The sequence below is a fragment of the Polistes canadensis genome, unplaced genomic scaffold (genome assembly GCF_001313835.1).
Source record: "Polistes canadensis isolate GaletaPanama2010 unplaced genomic scaffold, ASM131383v1 scaffold_44, whole genome shotgun sequence".
NCBI lineage: Eukaryota > Metazoa > Arthropoda > Insecta > Hymenoptera > Vespidae > Polistes > Polistes canadensis.
Window position 1 is genome coordinate 24,391 of NW_014569591.1, and position 12,988 is coordinate 37,378.

Sequence of the window (12,988 nt, forward strand, 5' to 3'; positions counted from 1 at the left end):
TGAGTTGCGGTTTGTTCAATTATTTATGTATAAAAAAAAAGAGTTTGACGCATTTCTATGATAAATTGTTATCTTTTTGGCGATAATAGAAAAATGTCACGTTGCATTTAGTTTAAAAATATAATGATCGAGCTATATTTTTGTATACATATCTATATATAGATCGATGTAGAATTACTTATGCCTATAACTATTATATATACACGCCCCCGTAAAATAGGATTCTCAACAATAATAGATTTCGAAGGCTACTCGAATTTTTCTCGAAATAACGAGAAATTGAGACGAATTTATCCGTCGATGATAATCTCGATGAACCGGTAACTCTATATTTTGGTTCAGTTAGGATACGATCGGTAAGCAAAAAAGAAAAAAAAAAAGATCGAAGGCAAAAAGAAAGTTCTTTTTTCCTTCCTTCCTTTTTTTTATTTTTTTTTTTTGCCAAGGATAAGGATCCTATAGGCAATAGTAGCTCGCGGTGCGAAAAATCAAAAGAAGAGAAAGAGAGATAGTGAGAGAGAGGGGGGAGGAAGAGGAAGAGGAGGGAGCAGATAGATAGATAGATAGATAAATCTTATGGTGGTTGCACGAAACCAGACTCGCCGCTGTCAAAACACAATAAAACTCGATCGCAGGGAAGAATCGATGGTTGGACCACTCGAGTTTGCCTCTCTTCACCTTCCCTCGTCAGCAATCCATTTGTCTCTCTACACATATCTATATACTCATCCCTGCATACCTATACGTACACTCTCACAGATATCTATCTATCTATAATCATCCACACGTATACACCATTACGCGATATGTATACACACATATACAAGAGGAGAAAACGTATATAGATATCGAGTCCATTGTGCACAGAGCTCCAACTAAAATGCTCTCCCCGTGTCGAATAATGGCGATAATTGTGACAAAATGGAGCATCATTGTGGGAAAAAAGGTAGTGTAACGATCGAGGGTGGTGCACCCTGGGATAGGTAGTAAGTGCCAGATGCATGGACCTCCCTTGACAGCTTCTTCTCCGATTTCCTCTTCCTCTTTTTCTCTCTTACCTTTCGTCTATTGAGATATAATATATGCCTTTTCCCACCCCTTCTTTATTCTTATTTCTATTATTCAACAGTTACTCTAACTTACTTATTTGTCATATATTTTCTCAATTTTATTTATATTAAATATGAATATAGTTGAAAATTAGCTAATATTAATTTATATTCTTAATTGAAAGCAAATAGGTAAGTATTTTAGATGGCAGATAGCAGGAGATCTCATGGTGAAGTTTAATAAACGTCATGGTCCCGTATAAGCTGAAACTTGGAAGCTTTCGGGTTTCGTTGCAAGGCGTCCAGCTCGTTTTCGTGTTTCGATATACACTCCTAATCGGTTTTCAAACTCTCCTGTCAGCTTGTGCTATCGTAGATACCTACAACAGAGATCTAGATATTTCTCATTGACTCTACCTTTCCTAATTGTTTGTATTAATGATCATTTATTTTTTTTATTAACTCCATTTATTATTATCAATTTATTACATATTTTAATTAGATAATAAATATTGATTTACATCGATCTGCTCTATTAAATATTATAGTTTTAATATTTGTAATCATCAAATATTCACGAATATTATTATCAGTTTATTCTTTAATCGGGGTACAAAATCTCGATTGTATTTTATGTTTTTCATGTCTAAATTAGCTTCGAGTAAGTATTTGAAGTATTTATATTATCAAAATTAATAACAAAAATGAGTTTATTTATAACTATGTATGTGATAACGAGCTTGCGATCAACTATTACTAAACATTCGTCGAGGCTTCCGCTTTCGAGTTATTCGAACGAAAAGGTAGGAAAAGACTTAAAGAGAGAAAGAGATAGAAACAACGAGAGAGGAAAAGATAGTTCAGTTACTCTTTACAGTCGATGAAAGAGTGATAGAGAGGATGATAGAGAAAGAGAGAGATAGAGAGAGAGAGAGTGTGAGAGAGAGAGAGAAGGAGAGATTGAGTCCATTAGCTTTGACGCTCGTCTCAAAGGGATGCTCTCGTTTTAGCGTCGTATACCATCCTGTTTCCTAAGCATCCCTTTTACACTGGCCGACGTTATTGCATCCGAGATAGGAAAATAGCAGTTTCGCGAAAAGCCTCTGTCATTCTCTCTTGAAATATTCATAATTTATAAATTCTCTGAACGTTGTGCTAACGTCTACTGCGGCATCAAGATTTTCATATTTTCCTTTCGTCTATAATATTATTCTTGTTTATAGATATATTATATAATTGTCTAATTCGCACTCGTATTAGATTCTTACATAACGTTAGTTATTTATTTCATTTGAAATAGGTTACTATATTCGGATAATCCATTTATTGTTTAAATAGAAACATATTTATATTTTGATTTGATAATCGGATAGAAGAAGCATTCACGAATAAGAAATCGAGTACTCCGAAGTATGATAAAAGGCGACCACGCGAGAAAACGCGAAATAAACGAGTTGCCACTAGAAAACTCAAGTAAGAGGAACTATCTCAGCAGGGTGTCGCCGATGCTTTACTTTGAGTTTAACGAAGTATGTCAAAACTCTTAGGGATAAGTCCAAGAGAGAGAGAGAGAGGGAAAAAGAGAATAGGTAGAAAATGGGGTTGCTTTGGTACGAGATCATACAAGTTCTTTGTGGTTAACCATAATAGTTTTTCTAGAGTATGTCACGTGCATAGGAAAAAGGAAGGAGGGAGAGAGATAGTAAAACGGAACAAGATTTAGTATTGTTAAATTTAGTTTATGTCGTCTATGAACTCTACCCTTATACATATAAATGGTGTAGTTAAACGGAGCGGAAGTCCTTAAAAATTTATTTAGCACCTTCTTGATTCCATCGAATCTTTATAAGAGAAATGTGACCGTTTAGCCATGTAACAGGATTATTGGTTTCTTTCTCTCTCTCTCTCTTTCTCTTCCACTTTCTTTATAGATTAGATTTAAGATATTATTTGAAAAAGTTCACTATTCTTTCTTATTTTCCCCCCTTATTCATTCATGTCGTGTGGCTCTCTTAGAAATTGTCTCTATACCATGACGATAGAATTTTCGCCAATATTTTGCCTGTTTAGTCTTTGTCACGGAACAGTGGTCATTGTAGCAGTGAATTCAAGTATGGGCGTGGTGGTCCATACTCGAGAAAAGAAACCGCTCACTTTCTTCTCCATCTTCTACTTCTTATTGCTTTACTCCTTGGTTCTTTTAACACAATGGAACACGCTCTCTTGCCTCTTGGCATACTTCTTCCGTTCGTTGCTCTAATCTTACTGTCGACTCACCACCTCTGTCATTTCAGTTCCCTTTAGTTTCCCCCTTTTAGTTCTTCCTCTTTCCCTCTTTTCTTTCTTTTTTTTCTTTCTAATCATGCAGTTTAATTTCTTTCTAAACTATTTTTGTAATATTGTTATTTTTATATAGAAATAATGAAATATTGATATTAATAAAGTGTATTTTGTTATATATAAAAAATCATTATGTTTATATAATATTAGACATACATTGGTTATCTTGTTCGTTGTTTGTTCTTACGAATCAGCTACTACTTTGGTAAAGGGTGTGGGTAGGTAAATAAAAGTAAATACATGCACGCACAAATTGACTATGTAATATTATATTGTAAGATTACTTGCATTCATTCAGAAGTTTAGTAAAGCAAGTATATGCAAAGATGTAAGGAAGGAGAGAATCGATCCAAGAGCTAATAACTATGTGTGCCTTAAGGGCTAAACGTTCCCTTGGATCTCGTATAATGTATCAAGCAGGAGAGAATCAAAGTTAGTATAAGATAAAGTAGCAAGTCTTATATACTTTATACTATATATGTATTGTATATGAATCGATCGACTTGCTTAACTTACATTAGATACACGTAACAGGACGGGGTTGAACAAAATAATGAAAACGTGCTGCAACTTAGTGCATGCTTTCATTATTTTTATCCAATCTCACTATATATTTGCAAGAATATAAGTATACAAGTACACAAGTATATATGTAAACATATATATATATATGTATATAAATATTTACTAGTACATAAGAGAAAGGATAGATGTTTTTTGTCGGGACATAAGGCGATATCATAGGATAACTCACTTTGGATAGAACCAACCGCTTAAGCGCTTGGCACGACCGACAAAAGGGGTTTCATCCCCGCGAGAGTCCTCTCTACGCGTTAATAAATTACACAAATGCTCTTTGAGGGAACGATATTCGTTCAATCCTCCTCCACTTCCTCTTCCTCCTCCTCCTCCTCCTCCACCTCCTCCTCTTGCTAAACGTACTATGAGATGGGCGAATTCGCTTTTGAAATATTCATCCTAACTTGGATCCACGTCGTTGAGGACATTTCGAGCTAACAATAAGCTTCGCAGCTTTTCATCTGTCGTGCATTATCTAAAAGATATTCAATACGATATCTATATATATATATTTTATTTCTTCATTAAAAAAATAAAAAGATTTGCCCTTTTTCTTTTTATTATGTGTACGTTTTTATATGTATACAACGCTTTCTAATGCATTGAGTGAATTAAACACATACCTCATACTGGCTTTTTTTCTATTGTAATCATAGTAATCGTCTAAACCTATGAAAACACTTGAATTTGTTGCGACAGCCGTCTAGAACTTTTCCTATCGATTGTATCTCGAAACTTGGACGATGTTGCTTTCTTTTGGATGTGAATTTTCTTTACCTGAACGTTGATCAATCATTCTTTTTTTTCTTTTTTTTTTGTAAGGTAACGAAAATTTTCCAGTCAAACAAAAAGTGAAAGATTTTTAGGGGAGCTTGTTATTTGGGTGGTAGGGTAGAAACGGGGAAATATCGATCGGATAAAGTTTGATTGCTTTAAAAATAATTAATTAATCTTAATTAGAGTACTTCACTCTCTTTCTCTCTCTCTCTTTCTAAAATTCATTTTTTAAATCATGCTTTTCTTCATTCGTGGTTTACGTTCATGAAAAAGGTTTCGAATGATGTGAAACATAATTAATTTCATTTTGTATTTTTAATTACAGATTAATCATCGATTCGACGATTCAACAAGTCATCGATTTAAGGATTCAACAATTCATCCAATTTTAATCAACTTCACGACATTATTCGGCCAACTGCGAAGGGGACAAGTGTTTTAGAGCCATTTCAGAAGTTTCTTCAGTAGAGTAAGTGTTGAAGTTCAAAGTTCCTTCAGTGCCCAATCATGCCGAAGATGAAAGGTTCAATATTGGCACGGACTACTGGTTGTATTCGTAGATTTTTTAGGTCCGAAATGAGCACAAGCGACTATAAGTAAAACCTTTGATTTTGCTCACGAATGATTCCCAATATATATGTGATTTTTATATATGTGATTTATTTAGATTAGGCCAGGGTCTTCTTGTTTCATCGGTTTCAATTCACCTAATTAAATGTTACTAATTAATATAATTATCTTTCCTCTTGTGTTCTCTTTCGTTCACGTTAGTATCGATGAAATCGAGTATTAATTTACTCGATTTCGTGCTAAGAAAGTATGTAAAAATTATTTACATGCTTTTTACGAGCCCGTTGAAGATATTAATAATAATAATAATAATATTGTACTATCATAATCATTGATATCGTTTAATATTATCTAATAAAGTTAATATTGTATTAATCGAAGTATGTTTGTGTTGCCAATGTTAACATGGTTGGAATTTATTAGTAAAGAAGTATCTTTAGAAATCGAAGAAAGTAAAAAGATGAAAGGATTGATTATCCCTGCGATCATTCTTGTGATCATCGACAAAAGGGTAGTTCAATATCTTTCGAAAGATCGTTAAATCGAAAGGACATCGATACCATCGAACAGCTGTCGCGTGGCGATCCGCAACAATACTCGAGGTTTTCTATGTGAACCTCGAAACGACAAAGAGGGAGGATAACTTTTTCGATCGTTCGTTATAATGAAAAGCGAAAGGGCTTGTCCCGTGAGCTATGACCTATAAGCGACCATTTTCCGAGCCCTAAAATCACCAAATACCGTAAATAAACAGTTTATTCTCTATCATTTAGAATATTTTTTTTTTTTATTTTCCCATTATTATTTTTTATATTTTGTCCATATTATAGTTATAATTAACAGATAGGAAAATTTATTTCGTCAGACGTAGAAATGTTTTTCTAGATGAAGGTGTATGTATATCGTAAACGTGTCATACTCTACTTGTTTATATTATATTGTATAAATATCTACGTTTAATGTCTTAAAGTGTTACAGTTACAATGTTCTAGCTACATGTCAATCGATAACATCACGAAAAATAGAAAATGAGCATAGTGAATTAGATAAAATACTTCAATTACGTATTGAAACAAACGGTCACCATTTTGAGCACCTGTAGCCTATGCAATTAGTACAAATTTCCTAGAAACAGTAGTGTTTATATTGAAATATAAATGTGTGATCTAATATGTTTTAATTATTTTTCGATTTAAATATCTCGAAAATAAATGATTTTTTATTCGGTTTTTTTTTGTATCCTCTACAAGAATATCTCAGAACAAAAATATATATAGCTCCATTTAAAAAAAAAAACGTAGATAACTTTATGAAATCGATAAAAAATTATTTCATCCATTAGATTCCCTAATTGCAATAATGCAACTGTTTACTCAAAGCTTTTTTTTTTTATACGAATTTAATTAACGGAGATATTTAAAAGTGTTTTACTTATCGTGAATATTACCCTGTATATATGCATATTCTACTTATTTATATCTATGAATATTATATAAATAAATTAAATAATTAAAACAAATGTGAGGCAACAGATTTTATACTGAATTTGTATTTCTTTCTAAATAAAATTTCGTTTATTGTCTTTATTTTTCTTGAACGAAAATATAAGGAGATATCTAGTTAAAATTATTCTACGATTAGATCCTTGTGAAACTAGTCGAAAAATCATTCGGAAAATCGGTCGATCCGTATTTGCTTTCGTTCTCGTGCGTTCGCTTAGCTACAAAGGCAGGCAGGAAGGCAAAGCAGGTAGGCTTTACGCAAAAGCGGATTGGATTAGGATTTGGAAGAAAGGGGTGGTCGTGGTGGGACGGGCCGAACCCAATTTGCATACCATAAACCACGTCGTAGTCTCTGAGATTCAATTTGACGAAAAAAAAAGAAAGGAAAGAAGACACCCAGTTTTTTTTCTTACGTTATAGAATACATCGAGTAGTTAAAAAACATCTAAAAATAATAAGTAATTATGTGATCTTATAAATACATATTTTTGTACGATGGTGTTACGTTTACAAAAGTGACATTTAATTCGTATCATATTAAATTCATATCGATATATATTTTGTTTATGTTAAAACATATTAATTATTTCATTTTTGTATAGTTTTGTTTGAAGTTTTTTATTTTCATAGTTCTATAGAAAGTGTTTAGTTAAAATGACAATCTATGTTTACGAAGATAGATATTAATTGGATATAAAATGTAATAATTTGGTAGCGAAACACGCGACAGATGCAAGAACATGTGTTTCTGAAAGGCGTGAAACGTGTGTTCTATCGTGATTACTATAGCGTAGTACTAGTATGACGGTATATAACGTATGTATATACATACGATCGATTTATATTCGGTTTGTCATCGGATCCATCGTCCAAAGCGAAACTCCATGCTTATTTCTCGTATTACAAACGGTGGTGAGCACAGTGCGTTAGATAATCATCGTATAATAGCAAAGGAATAATAAATTCCAGAGACTAGGACAAAGAAGAAGAAGAGGGAGGAGGGGGGGGGGAAGAGCAGGAGCAGAAGGATGGGGTAGGAGGCGAATTTTATTCGGTAAGGGAAAGAGAGAGAGAACGTAGAAGAGGAAAAACGCCTGCGGCTTTTGCTAGGGGACCAATATGGGCACCTTAAACCAACGCGAAGGCACCCTCAAATAAAAACCACCCTCTGCCGTATCTAACCAACCTCTTCCACCCCCGATGATGTTTATTATTCACTTAGGATGCTCACGTTCTCTCTATTTATCCCCCGCAGAAGCAGATCAAGAATCGTGTTACCCTTTCTAATGGTCCGACGATTAAATACTTTACTTTATCTTCTTCTTCTCCTTTTATGATTATTATTATTATTATTATTATTATTATTATTATTATTATTATTACTATTATTATTATTATTATATATTATGTACAATGACCTAAAAGTTTTTTGATTGTATAAAAAATGTAATTTTGGCGGGCCAAAAAATCATAAAAATTTTGAGCAAAATTCGATTTTTTTTTTTTAAAAGTCTGCCATTTTTTTCACAATTTTAGGTCATTGTATAGAAAATACTTTCTAGATTAACAGTATTTTTTTTTTATTTTATCCACGGTGAAGGCCGGAATCATTGCAGCCGTTTAGGCCCTTTTTTTTTAGTGACTTAAGAGATAGCGAATAACTCGCTGAAAATTACCTTTTCTCATTTGAAAATTTTAGTGAATATTCGTTAATTATGTATAAATATATCCTCTAAATTTTAAAATATTTCATGCAGTAGTTTTCTTTAAAAAAATTCCTAAAAATCACCTTTTTTTTAGGCAGTCATACTAGGTGTGCCCCTTAAGAATGTTCACACGATTACATATTGAATTTTTTATTCCTATGTATTAATTACATCGATGATAATATAGTTTCGAGATAATGCATCCAAACGTACGAACTTGTCGTTAGATTGACAAAATCGAATCGCGAGATCGAGAAGTGACACGTTTTTTTAAGGTTATTTTACATTTATTTCGACTATTATTATTATTATTATTATTAAGATTATCGATTGCATATATCATTCGGAGATCATGCTCGATTTCTCGTGTATCCTTGAAGAAGTTAAGATCGAAACGTTTTGTAATATAAAGGTAGTTGATAGAAAAAGATGGAATATACGCGGGAACCTTGTCCTTGGAGAGTAATCGACGATTGCGGGGGTGCATTTGCTATGGGCTTGATAGGAGGCTCGCTTTTTCAAGTAAATTCAAGACCTCATCAAATCCCTTCCCATTAATTATATTAGTTTTATCCGAAATTCATTTTTTTTTTTTCTTCTTAACAACTTGAATTGAACGAATAGAATAAAAGTAAAAAGTACTAATGTTATTTCGTTGAAGGATAAAAAAAGAATAAAAAAAAAAAAAGGAAACTAAAATGGAAACAAAATTTTCAGAGCTTTATTGGTTTCCGTAACGCTCCATCAGGCTTTCGAAGACGACTTTACGGTGGTTTGACTGCGGTTAAAACACGAGGACCTCAAGTGGCCGGTAACTTCGCAGTATGGGGTGGCCTATTCTCAGCGTTCGAGTGCACGTTGATTCGTTGTCGTTCGAAGGAAGACCCATGGAACTCGATAATGAGCGGCGCTTTGACCGGGGGCGTTTTAGCAGCAAGAACTGGCATACCATCGATGTTAGGTAGCGCAACATTCGGCGGCTTCTTATTGGCAGTGATAGAAGGTGTCGGTATCATGGTTACCCGCCTTCAAGCGGATTTCTTTGCTCAACATAACAGCGTATACGAATTAGAACAAGTGCCAACCGGCAAGAGATTTGTTTATACGGGAAATGTATCATCAAACGTTGAAAGACAATCGAATAATGTACCGACTAATTTAGAACTCGAACGAATCGCCAAAATTTGGTAATTTTTTATTTTTTATTTTTTATCCTTTTTATCCTTTTTACTATACTTTTCATTACCAATCACGTCATTTTGTATGTTATAATACTTTGTAATTTATTTATTCATTTGAGACGAAAGGATTTAATATTTCATCTTTTCTTTAAATGGTCTCTTTCTTTCTTATGCATTTATATCAATTTTTATTAAGAGATAGGTATATAGAAAAAGCTAGGGTGCGTATTGTATTCGCCTAATTGTCATCGTTGTCATCGTTGTCATCGTTGTCATCGTCGTCATCGTCGTTGTCGTCGTCAATGTTCTTGTCTACAGATCAAAGTGAAAGATAGGAGCAAAAGGAAAAATCATCAAATCGAAGCTAGGTGGATGGGACCAAAATCGTTTATTGCAAGATGTTAATGATTGTTTTGACAGTGGTTCCCCATATTCAAAATCCCCAGTTGATGGACATGCTAGTAGTTGCACATGAGATGAGTCCTCATTGTTGCTTCAGACCGATTGGTATCAATATTTACAATTGAGGCCTTTTAGGACTAGGATTAACCGATCTCACCAACCCTTTTCCCTATAGTTGGAAAAGATTCAAACGGGAACGTTAACGAGCATTGAAGTTTTTCTTTTCTTGACGAGACCACCATCGAATTGTCCGATTGTCGAATTGTCACTTTACTCATGTGCTTATATGTGTGTATATTATATACATGTACACATCTTTTTCCATTTCATTCGTTTTCTTTCGAAGAAGTGGAAGCACGCTTCTCTCTTCGCTCGAGGACCACTACAAATGATTCTTTCAACGATTCCACGTGTCCAGAAATAACCAAATGGTTGAAAGGAGAGAAAAAATTTAGGGAGTTGTGTTAGAGGCGTGACACTACACCGGTAGGTATTTAGTTAGGGGTGAGAATCTACTACAATGCAAAAATTCTCTTTCTCTCTTTCTCTTTATTTCCCTCTCACTCTCTCTCTTGATCTTCATTGTACTCTTTCATTGGCGCGTTTCGTTCAACGATTACGAACACGGTACGTAGGTCGTCCACGTGGAATGTTCAAGTCTGATCAACGGTCTGTAGATAATTCTTTATTGGATTAACTCAGAGAACTCTTTGGGAATATTTTTTATTTCTTTCTCTCTACTTTATATATATATATATATATATTTTTGAGCTAAATCTTCTTTTTTCCTCGCGTAATCTCGTACATTTTTAAATAGCGATTGGATAGTAATGTAAAATTTCTTAGTAGACATCTTATAAGATTATTTAAGTTACATTGTATATTGTATAGGTTTAATTAATTGATAATTGACCCACGTTCTATAGCTAACGTAATCCTAAATATCAAAATAATGGCTTTATTATGCGGCTACTATTATGCGATTATTATTATGAGAACCACATTCGTCCTCGTCCGATTTTATTTTAATCTTTGACTTGAACATATTTTTTCTTTACAATACAAAATATTATTACTTACAGAATCTTAGTATTTGTAATAATCAACATATCTTTTGTTATTTAATTTATTAATATTATGTAACAAAATTTATTCAAAAAAAAAAAAAAATTCTAATTAGCAATAATTTATAAAAATTGTACTATTAAACACTTCAACGTTTCCACCTATTAATTATCTACCAACAGTATTCTACTCTTGCAAGAATAATAAAAATTTTGTTATCGTCAACAGTTGTTCTAACATTGATAAATACAAAAAACCTTTTCATCAGCAGAGGAATCATAAAGATATTATTGACTGATAAAAAACTTTAATATCGATGGATCACCGTCACCGCAAGAACGCTGGTAAGGAAGCTTAACAGCAGAAAAAAATGGATAAGTGCTCTCAATTACACACTATTTGCTCAATCAAAATCTATGATTGCTCACTTTAATAATTAATTATTTAATTAGTTATTAATAATTGAAAATAGAAAAATTTTGTTTCCTAATTCTAAGCAAAGCAACGAAGTTTGCAACAGCAGAAGAAAATTAATAAGTGCTCTTAATTGCACACTATTTGCTCAATTTTATTTTATCAAATATTTTTTATTTATCGTTAATTAGTTGAAAATAATTATTAAACTTGAGTGGGAGATATGTTATACACATGCGCAACCACAAATTCAAGGCGCAAGCACATTTGGAAAAAAATGAAAGTAAAGTTGGTATACCTGCAGGGGATATATATTAAGTTGATTTCCAAAGTAACAACCTATAAGGTAGTGAAAAGAAATAAGTTAATCGTTCATAATGTATAAACAATAGGTAAATATTTTCATTTTTTCATTTTTTTCTGCTGTTGCGGTTCTATGCCAACTTTTTTGCGGTGAAGTATATAGAAACTCACAAGTCTCCTTTTTTATCTACCCAGCATCATTTTTGTTACCACCGGGACCACCATTGGACGATAGTATGTACTTAACGCGATAACGATACAATACTATCAAAGAATACAATATTTTTCGATAGTATATATAGTATAGTTATATTGTAAGAAAATTTAAAATAATTATTTTTAATTTTTAGTGTCTAAATACGTCTGTGTGCCTTCAGAAATGCGTTTTTTATACATATATATTTTAAAAAGTAGAAAAAAATCAAAACGAGTAGATGATAAATCCAACGATGATCACCTGTAACAAAAAGAAAAATATATTAATCATACAATCAAGTGATACAATAGCCTAACATACAAATCGTCCAGTTCGCAGAGATGCACTTTTCAACTGAATTTTTTATTTATTTTTATCACAAATCTCTATTTACCGTTGTAATGAAATTAAATTGAAGCGCGTGATTTTACATATACATAAAATATATAAAAATAAAGAAATAGGAAAAGTACAAATACTTTCTGCGTTCTCATTTATGCATGTGCCCAGGTGTTCAAATCAATATTGTATTCTTTGATAGGATTGTACCGTTATCGCGTTAAGTACATACTATCGCCTAATGGTGGTCCCGGTGGTAACAAAAATGATGCTGGGTAGATAAAAAAGGAGACTTGTGAGTTTCTATATACTTCACCGCAAAAAAGTTGGCATAGAACCGCAACAGCAGAAAAAAATGAAAAAATGAAAATATTTACCTATTGTTTATACATTATGAACGATTAACTTATTTCTTTTCACTACCTTATAGGTTGTTACTTTGGAAATCAACTTAATATATATCCCCTGCAGGTATACCAACTTTACTTTCATTTTTTTCCAAATGTGCTTGCGCCTTGAATTTGTGGTTGCGCATGTGTATAACATATCTCCCACTCAAGTTTAA

General features: G+C 32.8%; 1 pseudogene; it reads left to right on the plus strand.

Annotated features, from left to right (window-relative positions):
* Positions 1-8,952: 8,952 nt before the first annotated feature.
* On the plus strand, positions 8,953-10,179 carry LOC106785022 (annotated as a pseudogene).
* The last annotated feature ends 2,809 nt before the right edge of the window (positions 10,180-12,988 follow it).